This window comes from Elephas maximus, chromosome 27, assembly GCF_024166365.1.
Source record: "Elephas maximus indicus isolate mEleMax1 chromosome 27, mEleMax1 primary haplotype, whole genome shotgun sequence".
Lineage (NCBI taxonomy): Eukaryota > Metazoa > Chordata > Mammalia > Proboscidea > Elephantidae > Elephas > Elephas maximus.
Window position 1 is genome coordinate 37,077,407 of NC_064845.1, and position 14,681 is coordinate 37,092,087.

General features: G+C 42.8%; 2 protein-coding genes and 1 long non-coding RNA gene across 4 annotated transcripts in view; 1 reads left to right on the top strand and 2 right to left on the bottom strand.

Moving 5' to 3' along the window:
* LOC126068466 (uncharacterized) overlaps positions 1–14,681 on the bottom strand; it is a 1,054,989-nt gene that overhangs the window by 478,103 nt on the left and 562,205 nt on the right. The window lies entirely within an intron of this gene.
* The window catches only part of LOC126068451 (ral guanine nucleotide dissociation stimulator-like), a 480,137-nt gene that overhangs the window by 189,481 nt on the left and 275,975 nt on the right, over positions 1–14,681 (bottom strand). The gene's annotated exons all lie outside the window — the stretch shown is intronic.
* The window catches only part of LOC126068470 (uncharacterized), a 174,028-nt gene continuing 163,056 nt past the window's right edge, over positions 3,710–14,681 (top strand). The window contains exon 1 of the long non-coding RNA XR_007515707.1: positions 3,710–3,805. This is a non-coding gene — a long non-coding RNA (uncharacterized LOC126068470). The remainder of the gene's footprint in view (positions 3,806–14,681) is intronic.

The following is a 14,681-nucleotide window of genomic DNA, read 5'->3' on the forward strand; positions in this document are numbered from 1 at the left end:
GGACTGATCCCTCCTGACAACATCTCCAAAGTATGTGAGATGCAGTCTCGCCATCCTTGCTTCTAAGGTGCATTCTGGCTGTACTTCTTCTAAGACAGATTCGTTCATTCTTTTGGCAGTCCATGGTATATTCAGTATTCTTCGCCAACACCACCAGTCAAAGGCGTCAGTTCTTCTTTGGTCTTATTCATTGTCCAGCTTTCACATGCAGATGATGTGATAGAAAATACCGTGGCTTGGGTCAGACGCACCTTAGTCTTCAAGGGTGACATCTTTGCTCTTCAACACTTTGAAGACGTCCTTTGCAGCAGATTTACCCAGTGCAATGCATCTTTTGATTTCTTGACTGCTGCTTCCATGGCTGTTGATTGTGGATCCAAGTAAAATGAAATCCTTGACAACTTCAACCTTTTCTCCTTTTATCATGATGTTGCTCATTGGCCCAGTTGTACTCCTACCTGATTTCACCAAGACATGTTCAAATTCACTTTGCTTTGTTGGAGATGACAACTGCGATTTGGTTTCCAGATATTCTGTGCCTTTCTGATTTATGACTTGGGAGTTTTTGACTCTTGTCTTTCATGTCAGTGATCCTACATCTGATGTTCTTCTCTAAGCACCTAGGACCCACCATCATCTCAGATGCAGGATAATTTACATGTCAGGAATACAAAAAAGAAAAAAAGCTTTAGATTTTTTTGTCTTCATGGCTCGCCACAGAAACCACTGTTGTTCTTCAGGGAACTCATTTATTTCCTTTTTCTGTTTGCTACCCCAAGCTGTCTCTTTTTCTAATTATCCCTGAATAGGAATGACTAGAGTTTGTATACATTGGAAACAAAATTCTGATTTTTGCCAGAAAGTAAAAAGAAGGAAATTTGTGTTTACATGATATTTTGGATACATGGGACGTAACTTTGTTAGGGCTCACTGCATCTTGAAGATCATTTTCCTGAAAAATCCCTTGATGTGTACCATGTGACAGCTTGCCTGTATTTAGTACCCTAGTGGCCTTTCTTGGTGAATTTCACCTTCTGGGACCTTTTTGGGTATGGACCAGAATCATATTTGTTCTAGCTTTAGTGAAGCATAAAAGTACCTTTTCCTTAGAAGGTTATCATTGAGTTTATTTAATGACAGAAAAAAAATCAAATGTTTGCATTCTAGTCCTACCACACCACTAAGTTACTGAGAGATTTTGGGGCATCAGTGATTTCTCTGAATTTGATTTCTTGTCTTAAAAATAAGCAGGGGGGGCGGTGGTGGTGGATAGTAACTCCTTAAATTCTTCCTATTCTCCAAACCCTGTGACTGTCAAATTCTATCTGATGCTCATACTAAACACATCCTAGAACTGCTGGCTAGTTGGGGATTCATTTATAATCAGTTAAAGTGAGGACCAGGAAAATTATTCTTTATTTCTATAAATCACTTTGTGGTTTACAAAACTATTCTCTAACTATCCCTTTTTACTCTCTCTTCTGTTCCTCTGAGGCCAGCAGCATTGACATCACCTGGGAACTTCCCAGAAAAGCACAATCTCAGACCTCACCGTGTCCTCCTGAGTTAGAATCTACATTTTACCAAGATGCTGAGGTGATGTGCACGCACAGGGAGTCTGAGAACTGCTGCTCTGTCTCATTCTGAGTCTCCTAATATGGTCGCGATGAGTTGGAACCAGTTCACCAACACCTGACAATACTGACAATAGTGACCCTCAGAGGAAGGCAGGGTATTTTACAGATGAGGAAATCAAGACTCAGAGTTGTTAAGTAACTAAGTCAGGGTTGCAGTGCTTGTATCTTATCCAAAATTTCTTGCTCTAAACCTTATGCAGCCAGGACGCTCATTAGATGTGAGGATAGCAAAACTTCATGTCACGTACTTTGGACGCGTGATCAGGAGGGTCCAGGCAGTGAAGAACATCATGCTCGGAAAAATAGAGGGTCACCCAAAAAGAGGAAAACCCTCAATCAGACGGATTGACACAGTGACTGAAACAGTGGGCTTTAACATAGCAACTATTGTGAGGATGGCACAGAACCAGGCAGTGTTTCATTCTGTTGTACACAGGGTGTCTGTGAGTTAGAACTGATGGCACCTAACAACAACAACAACAAACCTAATGCTCTCTTCCTGACTGGGCTGGATTCAGCCTTGTACAACAGAGACTCCTGGCTGCCTAGCAGTCCATGTGGATAGTTCTAGCCAACTAGTGGCTGAGTTCTAGCCAGCATAATGTGAGTGGAAGTAGGAAGTACTGTGATCCATTTCTAGGGAAAAGAGACAAACTGAACAAGATAACTCCCATGCAAGCTCCTCCATTGTGTTTTCCACTGCTAACTGGCTTGAAAGGAGAGGACTCCCCAGAGCATCCTTGGTCTTCGAGGCACAGGGGAGATTGGTGTACCCACAGGTATCTGGTTGCAGCAGGGAGTCATGCTCTGAACAAGGCAGGGGGTTGTCAACTGTCCCCTGAGTGTCTGTGAGGAAAGTATGTTCCTGTTCCCTAGAACGCAAAGGTGGTTCAGTTCTGCAGCTGGACCATGGGGACCCAGTGCTTTCAGTTGTAAGGACTGGTAGGCACCAGTTGGACCCCTGTTGTGGTTGGCTAGGTGATGTGGGTGGAGCCACCAGTCCTCAGGCCCCTGATGTGGGTAGGTGAGGACCCTGTTTAATAGGCAAAGCAGTGTCAAACATCAAAAACCTACCTCTCCACCACACAGCTGAAACAGTTGTAATCACATTTCGAGCAGATACATTTGCAGTCTACCAACAAGGGCCTAATCTGAAATGGGCCCACACAAGTCTCTGCAGGAGTTAAAGGTGTTCGAAGTCTGCCTGAACAGGACCTGCTTCTGTCCTGAGCCTCCCAGCTTAGTGGAGCTGGCACATTATCTTTTCTCCCAAGGCCAGGGGAATGGCTCAGAGTACGCAGCAGGTCCTATCTCAGGCCCAGCGAAATCGACAGCCACTGAAGCCGGCTTGGAGGCTGGCTGTGTGGTAAAATAAATGCAAGTACTTAGCTTTTGCCAAGAGTGCTATTCTTCTCTGGTTGGGGAGATGTGAGTAGACTGTGCGGCCTGCTGTCTCTCCCTGAGGAACCCGCATCCCGTACATTACCACCAGCTCTGCTGTGGTTGTTCTGGGGAATTGTGCCTGAGTGGCGCTGGTTCCTGCCGAGTCAGGTCTGGCAACTCCTTGCCGCTTCTGAACCATCTCTCCCTCCCCCTGCCGCTCAGCTCAGTCTGATTTCTGAACTTTGCCTGTGATGTTCAGGGCTCCTACCTTCTCATATATATAAACGTTTCACTTGTTTTTTTTTTTTTTTTTTTTTGGTCTTTGTTGTAATAGGGATTGCTGGAAGCATCTAACTACTCCACCATCTTGGCCCCGCCTTACCCCAGAGCAATCTTAGAAATTGTTTAGAGATGGCAAGACTGCTGTCAGCCTGGGTACCTGGATCACTGCATTGAGAAAGCCCACCACAGTGACGGGCCTGTCACCTGTCCGATATGTGTACAGGAGCCAGAAGTAAACTTTTATAGAGCTTGAGACATTATATTTGTTTGGGTCTATTTCTTAAGTGCTTAGCCAGCTCTAACAAATACATTCGAGCAGTGACCTAGTACTTGAAGTCGTGGGTCTTTTCGCCTAATGCATTCACTCATTTTTTTTTGTCTCTGGCAGTTGGTGATTGATTGATCATGGTCCAGCATGCAGAAGTGAGTGTGTGGTGAAAAGCAGCAGAGCTGATGAGTTGTGAAGACATGTGTTTGAAGGCTGCCACACTCCCTACTCCAGGGTTAGGAAGGGGCAGTGGCTGCCATTGTTACTCTGACTTTGCCAAGTCATAGGGACTCTTGTCTCTCCAGCCTCTCGAAGTTACTGCAACGGGATGCCCTGCCTGTGAAAAGTTCCCAAAGCATCTATTGATTCAACTCATAGACACCATGCTAGTCAGTAATTGTGAAGAGAAAACCATTAGGTTTTGGGTGATAGGATGGAATTCATTATGTGCATTGAAATATCTCAGGCATTATTAGAGACTTCTTTGTACGACGTGTGATTTTCCTAGGACCAGGAAGGGGTTGTTGGACCTTCCTGAGGTGTGTTGTCCAGAATGGAACCAGGTCTGATTGCCTTTTTCCTGTACCCTATCAGGTTGTTAGCTCTGCCAGCTCACATTCCCTCAACCACCATCCTCCTTCTCCGTGGATCACTTTCCTTAACTATTCTTTCATTAATTACTTTTTCTAGAAAAGAAACAGCTTGCCAGAGAGTTGAGGATTCCAGGTTTCGTGGATAATAGCATTAGCAAAGCACATGGTTCTGCCAGTTCCGCTTTATCCTTTGTCACTGGTGGTCACGTGTCCATTTATTCATCTCTTTACAGTTCCTAGTGATTCAGGTAAGGAGCCCTGGTGGCACAATTGTTAAGCACTTGGCTGCTAACCATAAGGTTGGCAATTTGAACCTTCCCAGTGGCTCCATGGGAGAAAGACCTGGGAATCTGATGGCACCTGACAACAGTGAATCAGGCATTGGCATTGGGAACATTAATTATGGCCAAGGCTGGCTTTGAGCTCTCATTTGTGCTGAAGATTTCTGAGGCCAGAAGGAGAAAGTCACTGTTTGGTGTACCCTTCTGAGAGTCCAGGTGGAAGTCTGGGAAGAAGGGGTAGAAAAGATACCACATCTCTTTCCCAGCTCTCCAGCTTCTATAGCTTGAACTCAAATCAGACTCCTTGAAGAGAAATTTACAACTAATAAAATCTAGGCAGAGGGGCGGAGCCAAGATGGCGGACTAGGCAGACGCTACCTTGGATCCCTCTTACAACAAAGACACGGAAAAACAAGTGAATCGATCACATACATAACAATCTATGAACCCTGAACAACAAACACAGATTTAGAGACAGAACGAACTAATACGGGGAAGCAGCGATTGTTTTCAGAGCCTGGAGCCAGCGTACCAGTCAGGTACGGCACAAGCACAGAGAGCTTCTCCACCCCCCTGAACTAACCCCGGGAGGGGGACCAGGCAGTTCCGCGGGCGGCATGGGACGCAGCCAGTAGGAGAAGTCCCCGGGAGGCAGTGACTGGTCTTGGAGCAGGAAGAGCAGCATCCCAGCCGGGGAACCGTCCCGCAGGGATTTCGACTGGACGCAGGTACGGCATAAACACGGAGAGTTGCTCCACCCCCCTGAACTAATCCCGGGAAGGGGACCAGCCCGGTCACGCGGGCGGCGTGGGACGCAGCCGGTAGGAGAAGTCCCTGGGAGGCAGTGACTGGTATTGGAACGGGGAGAACAGCATCGCAGCCGGGACTCTCGGTCACGGCATAAGCACGGGGAGCTGCTCCACCCATCTGAACTAACCCCGGAAGGCGGCCAAACTGGTTCGCGGGGGTGGCACGAAAACGCGGCTGGAGGGACGAGAAGTCCCCGGGAGGCAGCGACTGATTTTAGAGTTGAGAGTGCACCCTCCCAGTAGGGGAGCCTTGACGCTGGGCGTGGGGCTGGAAGCATAGGATCTGACCTTGACTCCAGTGGGCCAGACCCCCCGGGGGCAATCTCCACACAGCCAGCACACATAGGCCACGCGCCCGCGGGAATCTCAGATATAATAGTCATTCCAAGCAAGACAAGCAACTCTGGCTATATTCTGAGGTGCTACACTCCTATCTCTCTGTTCCCTCCCCCACCCTCCCCAGGCGGCTTCATTAACATCCAAATAGCCTGAGCCAGAGGGAGAACTCTGATAGGGATCAGACTGCATTTTTTTTAAGCGGATTTTCTGGAAAAACTAGTTTCCCAGTGATGGCTCGGAGACAACAATCCATATCAAACCACTTAAAGAAGCAGACCATGACAGCTTCTCCAAGCCCCCAAACAAAAGAATCAAAATCTTTCCCAAATGAAGACACAATCCTGGAATTGCCAGATGCAGAATATAAAAAACTAATTTACAGAATGCTTCAAGACATCACAAATGAAATAAGGCAAACTGCAGAAAAAGCCAAGGAACACACTAATAAAACTGTTGAAGAACTCAAAAAGATTATTCAAGAACATAGTGGAAAAATTAATAAGTTGCAAGAATCCATGTAGAGACAGCATGTAGAAATCCAAAAGATTAACAATAAAATTACAGAATTAGACAACGCAATAGGAAGTCAGAGGAGCAGACTCGAGCAATTAGAATGCAGACCGGGACATCTGGAGGACCAGGGAATCAACACCAACATAGCTGAAAAAAAAATCAGAGAAAATTAAAAAAAATGAAGAAACCCTAAGAATCATGTGGGACTCTATCAAGAAGGATAACCTGCGGGTGATTGGAGTCCCAGAACAGGGAGGGGGGACAGAAAACACAGAGAAAATAGTTGAAGAACTCCTGACAGAAAACTTCCCTGACATCATGAAAGACGAAAGGATATCTATCCAAGATGTTCATCAAACCCCATTTAAGATTGATCCCAAAAGAAAAACACCAAGACATATTATCATCAAACTCGCCATAAACCAAAGATAAACAGAAAATTTTAAAAGCAGCCAGGGAGAAAAGAAAGGTTTCCTTCAAGGGAGAATCAATAAGAAGAAGTTCAGACTACTCAGCAGAAACCATGCAGGCAAGAAGGGAATGGGACGACATATACAGAGCACTGAAGGAGAAAAACTGCCAGCCAAGGATCATATATCCAGCAAAACTCTCTCTGAAATATGAAGGCGAAATTAAGATATTTACAGACAAACACAAGTTTAGAGAATTTGCAAAAACCAAACCAAAGCTACAAGAAATACTAAAGGATATTGTTTGGTCAGAGAACCAATAATATCAGATATCAGCACAACACAAGGTCACAAAACAGAACGTCCTGATATCAACTCAAATAGGGAAATCACAAAAAAAAACAAATTAAGATTAATTAAAAAAAAATACACATAACAGGGAATCATGGAAGTCAATAGGTAAAAGATCACAATAATCAAAAAGAGGGACTAAATACAGGAGGCATTGAACTGCCATATGGAGTGTGATACAAGGCGATATAGAACAATACAAGTTAGGTTTTTACTTAGAAAAATAGGGGTAAATAATAAGGTAACCACAAAAAGGTATAACAACTCTATAACTCAAGATAAAAGCCAAGAAAAACGTAACGACTCAACTAACATAAAGTCAAACACTATGAAAATGAGGATCTCACAATTTACTAAGAAAAACGCCTCAGCACAAAAAAGTATATGGAAAAATGAAATTGTCAACAACACACATAAAAAGGCATCAAAATGACAGCACTAAAAACTTATTTATCTATAATTACGCTGAATGTAAATGGACTAAATGCACCAATAAAGAGACAGAGAGTCACAAACTGGATAAAGAAACACGATCCATCTATATGCTGCCTACAAGAGACACACCTTAGACTTAGAGACACAAACAAACTAAAACTCAAAGGATGGAAAAAAATATATCAAGCAAACAATAAGCAAAAAAGAAGAGGAGTAGCAATATTAATTTCTGACAAAATAGACTTTAGACTTAAATCCACCACAAAGGATAAAGAAGGATACTATATAACGATAAAAGGGACAATTGATCAGGAAGACATAACCATATTAAATATTTATGCACCCAATGACAGGGCTGCAAGATACATAAATCAAATTTTGACAGAATTGAAACGTGAGATAGATACCTCCACAATTATAGTAGGAGACTTCAACACACCACTTTCGGAGAAGGACAGAACATCCAGTAAGAAGCTCAATAGAGACACGGAAGATCTAATTACAACAATCAACCAACTTGACCTCATTGACTTATACAGAACTCTCCGCCCAACTGCTGCAAAATATACTTTTTTTTCTAGCGCACATGGAACATTCTCTAGAATAGACCACATATTAGGTCATAAAACAAACCTTTGCAGAGTCCAAAACATCGAAATACTACAAAGCATCTTCTCAGACCACAAGGCAATAAAACTAGAGATCAATAACAGAAAAACTAAGGAAAAGAAATCAAATACTTGGAAAATGAACAATACCCTCCTGAAAAAAGACTGGGTTATAGAAGACATCAAGGAGGGAATAAGGAAATTCTTAGAAAGCAACGAGAATGAAAATACTTCCTATCAAAACCTCTGGGACACAGCAAAAGCAGTGCTCAGAGGCCAATTTATATGGATAAATGCACACATACAAAAAGAAGAAAGAGCCAAAATCAGAGAACTGTCCCTACAACTTGAACAAATAGAAACTGAGCAACAAAAGAATCCATCAGGCACCAGAAGAAAACAAATAATAAAAATTAGAGCTGAACTAAATGAATTAGAGAACAGAAAAACAATTGAAAGAATTAACAAAGAGAAAAGCTGGTTCTTGGGAAAAATTAACAAAATTGATAAACCATTGGCTAGACTGACTAAAGCAATACAGGAAAGGAAACAAATAACCCGAATAAGAAACGAGAAGGACCACATCACAACAGAACCAAATGAAATTAAAAGAATCATTTCAGATTGTTATGAAAAATTGTACTCTAACAAATTTGCAAACCTAGAAGAAATGGATGAATTCCTGGAAAAACACTACCTACCTAAACTAACACATTCAGAAGTAGAACAACTAAATAGACCCATAACAAAAAAAGAGATTGAAACGGTAATCAAAAAACTCCCAACAAAAAAAAGCCCTGGCCCGGACGGCTTCACTGCAGAGTTCTACCAAACTTTCAGAAAAGAGTTAACACCACTACTTCTGAAAGTATTCCAAAGCATAGAAAATGACGGAATACTACCCAACTCATTCTATGAAGCCACCATCTCCCTGATACCAAAACCAGGTAAAGACATTACAAAAAAAGAAAATTATAGACCTATATCCCTCATGAACATAGATGCAAAAATCCTCAACAAAATTCTAGCCAATAGAATCCAACAACACATCAAAAAAATAATTCACCATGATCAAGTGGGATTTATACCAGGTATGCAAGGCTGGTTTAATATCAGAAAAACCATTAACGTAATCCATCACAGAAATAAAACAAAAGACAAAAACCACATGATCTTATCAATTGATGCAGAAAAGGCATTTGACGAAGTCCAACACCCATTTATGGTAAAAACTCTTACCAAAATAGGAATTGAAGGAAAATTCCTCAACATAATAAAGGGCATCTATGCAAAGCCAACAGCCAATATCACTCTAAATGGAGAGAACCTGAAAGCATTTCCCTTGAGAACGGGAACCAGACAAGGATGCCCCTTATCACCACTCTTATTCAACATCGTGCTGGAAGTCCTAGCCAGGGCAATTAGGCTAGACCAAGAAATAAAAGGTATCCGGATTGGCAAGGAGGAAGTAAAGTTATCACTATTTGCAGATGACATGATCTTATACACAGAAAACCCTAAGGAATCCTCCAGAAAACTACTGAAACTGATAGAAGAGTTTGGCAGAGTCTCAGGTTATAAAATAAACATACAAAAATCACTTGGATTCCTCTACATCAACAAAAAGAACACCGAAGAGGAAATCACCAAATCAATACCATTCACAGTAGCCCCCAAGGAGATAAGATACTTAGGAATAAATCTTACCAAGGATGTAAAAGACCTATACAAAGAAAACTACAAAGCTCTACTACAAGAAATTCAAAAGGATATACTTAAGTGGAAAAACATACCTTGCTCATGGATAGGAAGACTTAACAGTAAAAATGTCTGTTCTACCAAAAGCCATCTATACATTTAACGCACTTCCGATCCAAATTCCCATGTCATATTTTAAGGGGATAGAGAAACAAATCACCAATTTCATATGGAAGGGAAAGAAGCCCCGGATAAGCAAAGCACTACTGAAAAAGAAGAAGAAAGTAGGAGGCCTCACCTTACCTGACTTCAGAACCTATTACACAGCCACAGTAGTCAAAACAGCCTGGTACTGGTACAACAACAGGCACATAGACCAATGGAACAGAATTGAGAACCCAGACATAAATCCATCCACGTATGAGCAGCTGATATTTGACAAAGGAGCAGTGTCAATTAATTGGGGAAAAGGTAGTCTTTTTAACAAATGGTGCTGGCATAACTGGATATTCATTTGCAAAAAAATGAAACAGGACCCATACCTCACACCACGCACAAAAACTAACTCCAAGTGGATCAAAGACCTAAACATAAAGACTAAAACGATAAAGATCATGGAAGAAAAAATTGGGACAACCCTAGGAGCCCTAATACAAGGCATAAACAGAATACAAAACATTACCAAAAATGATGAAGAGAAACCCGATAACTGGGAGCTCCTAAAAATCAAACACCTATGCTCATCTAAAGACTTCTCCAAAAGAGTAAAAAGACCACCTACAGACTGGGAAAGAATTTTCAGCTATGACATCTCCGACCAGCGCCTGATCTCTAAAATCTACGTGATTCTGTCAAAACTCAACCACAAAAAGACAAATAACCCAATCAAAAAGTGGGCAAAGGATATGAACACACATTTCACTAAAGAAGCTATTCAGGCAGCCAACAGATACATGAGAAAATGCTCCCGATCATTAGCCATTAGAGAAATGCAAATTAAAACTAAGATGAGATTCCATCTCACACCAGCAAGGCTGGCATTAATCCAAAAAACACAAAATAATAAATGTTGGAGAGGCTGCAGAGAGATTGGAACTCTTATACACTGCTGGTGGGAACATAAAATGGTACAACCACTTTGGAAATCTATCTGGCGTTATCTTAAACAGTTAGAAATGGAACTACCATACAACCCAGAAATCCCACTCCTGGGAATATACTCTAGAGATACAAGAGCCTTCATACAAACAGATATATGCACACCCATGTTTATTGCAGCTCTGTTTACAATAGCAAAAATTTGGACGCAACCACGGTGTCTGTCAACGGATGAATGGGTAAATAAATTGTGGTATATTCACACAATGGAATACTACGCATCGATAAAGAACAGTGACGAATCTCTGAAACATTTCATAACATGGAGGAACCTGGAAGGCATTATGCTGATCAAAATTAGTCAGAGGCAAAAGGTCAAATATTGTATAAGACCACTATTATAAGATCTTGAGTAATAGTAAACCTGAGAAGAACACATACTTTTGTGGTTACGAGGCGGGGAGGGAGGGAGGGTGGGAGAGGGTTTTTTATTGATTAATCAGTAGATAAGAACTGCTTTAGGTGAAGGGAAAGACAACACTCAATACATGGAAGGTCAGCTCAATTGGACTGGATCAAAAGCAAAGAAGTTTCTGGGATAAAATGAAGGCTTCAGAGGTCAGCGGAGCAAGCGTGGGGATCTGGGGAACATGGTTTGAGGGGACTTCTAAGTCAATTGGCAAAATAATTCTATTATGAAACCATTCTGCATCCCACTTTGAAATGTGGCATCTGGGGTCTTAAATGCTAACAAGCGGCCATCTAAGATGCAGCAATTGGTCTCAACCCACCTGGAGCAAAGGAAAATGAAGAACACCAAGGCCACACGACAACTAAGAGCCCAAGAGACAGAAAGGGCCGCATGAACCAGAGACTTACATCATCCTGAGACCAGAAGAACTAGTTGGTGCCCGGCCACAATCGATGACTGCCCTGACAGGGAGCACAACAGAGGACCCCTGAGGGAGCAGGAGATCAGTGGGATACAGACCCCATATTCTCATAGAAAGACCATACTTAATGGTCTGACTGAGACTAGAGGAATCCCGGTGGCCATGCTCCCCAGACCTTCTGTTGGCACAGGACAGGAACCATCCCCGAAGACAACTCATCAGGCATGAAAGGGACTGGTCAGCGGGTGGGAGAGAGACGCTGATGAAGAGTGAGCTAATTATATCAGGTGGACACTTGAGAGTGTGCTGGCAACTCTTGTCTGGAGGGGGAATGGGAGGATAGCGAGAGAGAGAAGCTGGCAAAATTGTCACGAAAGGAGAGACTGAAAGGGCTGACTGAAGAGGGGGAGAGCAAGTGGGAGTAGGGAGTGAGATGTATGTAAACTTATATGTGACAGACTGATTGGATTTGTAAACGTTCACGTGAAGCTTAATAAAAGTTAATAAAAAAAAAAAAGTCTAGGCAGAGCCGAGGGTGGTTCGGAAAGAGGGACAGGAAGTGAAAAATTAAAAAAGAAAAGTTGTATTCAGCTTAAAAACTGTTTGGAGTGTTGTCTTAAGCTTCCTTTAGTACTTTGGAGCCCTTACTGGATAATGTCCCATTGCCAGCCTCAGACAGAAGGCGACCAGAAAGGCTGATGTCCTTAGATGCCTCACATGGCTCGGTAATGAATGTAATTTACTGAGCAAAACACACAACTAGGGGCTGTAGATCTGTGGAGATTCCCATCAACATACATCATTACTGCTCTGGAGTGACGCATGTGTGTGGGGATGAGTGAAGCAGAAAAAACGCAGCTGCAAGAGCATGTCATCAACTGAAGACTCCAGGTGAGCAGCCAGGCACAGGCAGACCACAGCTCAGGGGATGGAGGTTGCTAAGGAAAGGAGCTGGTCCTGCCAGGTTTTCTTAGTAAAAGAAAAGAGCTGGGCTTTGTGAGCTCTACTCGTTTCCCTCTATGACTCCCTGTATCCTCTGTTTGAACAGTAACTAAAAAGCATAGCATGTCAGAAATAGCAGTAGACCGGCATGTGTAAATGCTGTACAATGATAAAATTGTAGAGTAAGCCATTCTTTAACTATTAGTTAGGGGCCAAAGAACGTAATCCTAGAGATACCAGTAGACCAGAGTTTCTCAACCTCAATGCGGTTGACATTTTGGTCCAGACAGTTCTTGTAGCGGGATGGGGGGGCGGTTGTCGGAGGATGTTTAGCAGCATCACTGGCCTCTGCCCACTGGATGCCAGTAGCACTGCCCCCTTCCCCAATCGTGACAATCAAAAATGTCTCCAGACATGCCAGGTGTCTACAGGAAGGGGGCAGGAGCACCAAAAGAGCCCCAGTTGAGTGATTACAGTGGGAGATACAGGAATTTAATCTTGCTCTGAGTTTCTGTGGGAATGTATTTTAATGATTTAACCACATCCTGCCTCAGTTTCCCGACCTGTAGACACAGTCTAAGGAAGTAATGTGCATAGTACTGTGTGGCAACTAGGGGGTTCTATTAAGTGCTCAGAAACAATACCTGCCTGCCCCCCACATTTGCAGGACCCAAAGATCACTCTTAATCTTTGTGATGGCAGTAAGTGAGGGGCAGTGGGAATTCGGAGAAGGGTGAAGGCTCAGTGGTGTGGGAAATGGTGAACAGTACCGGCATCTGAGTTTGCTTGAAGACATCCTGTCCTAGTTTATTGTGACAGTGTATTCTGGATGAAGGCCTTCTTTTGGAGAGGAAAGGAAGGGGAGGGTGGAGAAGGCAGGAAGGAGGCTGCTCAGAAGAGCAGCCAGGAAAGTGCACTCGATGGGGCGATCTCGTAGTGTGAAAGTGAGGCATACATAAGTAGACCAGAGGACACAGAGAAGTAACCCCCAAATCAAAATATATTTTCAAATGACTGCTGATACAGAAGAGTTTTTGCAGGTAATTAAGGAAGACCAGAGACTGTTTGGAGAAGTCTCTTTTTTCTAGAGCCTTTACATTTCTGTCTCCTCTCTTTTGGAATATGGAAAAAAGATGTCTTCACATATGCTTTTGATAAACGCGTGTGTGTTCTTTTGTTACTCTTCAGAAGTATGTGTTGGAAAGGTGAAAAAGGCTGTAATCCTGATCTAGACCCGAGTGATCTGCATTATTTTGATAGAAAGCACCAACTCGACTCTAAGGCAGGGTCAGTGCGGGGATTAGACATAAACTATCCTGGCGGGCTTGCATTCACCCTTACTGTGCTTCTGGTCTCTGTAGCATTAGACACACTTACAGAGTTTATGACAAATGTGGACAGATCTTTGATCTAATACGTGGAGAAGCCGTCTTAGACAGGTAGCCTTGTTTATTTACATTCTCTCTACGCTGCATTTATACTACTCGGTGTTAAGTTTTTACTAGAAGAAAGGGCACTTCTGTGTAGCAGAAAGGGGACAGTGAGAGAAAGTATTTTGCTAGATAGGTTGGTGTCTTAGTCATCTAGTGCTGCTGTAACAGAAATGCCACAAGTGGATGGCTTTAACAAAGAGAAATTTGTTCTCTCACAGTTTAGGCGTCTAGAAGTCCAAATTCATGATACTAGCTCCAGGGGAAGGCTTTTTCTCTGTGTGAGCTTTGAGGGAAGGTCCTTGTCATCAATCTTCCCATCCTAGGAGCTTCTCAGTGCAGGGGCCTTGGATCCAAAGGAAGCGCTCCCCTTGTGGTTGTGCATTCTTGGTGGTAGAAGGTCTCTGTACTCACTTCTCTCTTTTATATCTTGAAAGAGATTGATTTAAAATACAAACTAATTTTGTAGATTGAGTCTTGCCTCATTAACGTAACTGCCCCTAATCCCACCTCATTAACATCCTAGAGGTAGGATTTGCAACCCATGGGAAATTCCATCAGATGACAAAGTGGTGGACAGTCATACAATACTGGGAATCATGGCCTAGCCAAGTTGACAAACATTTTAGGGGGGACACAATTCAATCCATGAGAGTTGGTGTTTGAATAGTTGAAGTTTTCATTCTAGTGCTACTCAGAGTGTGGTCCTAG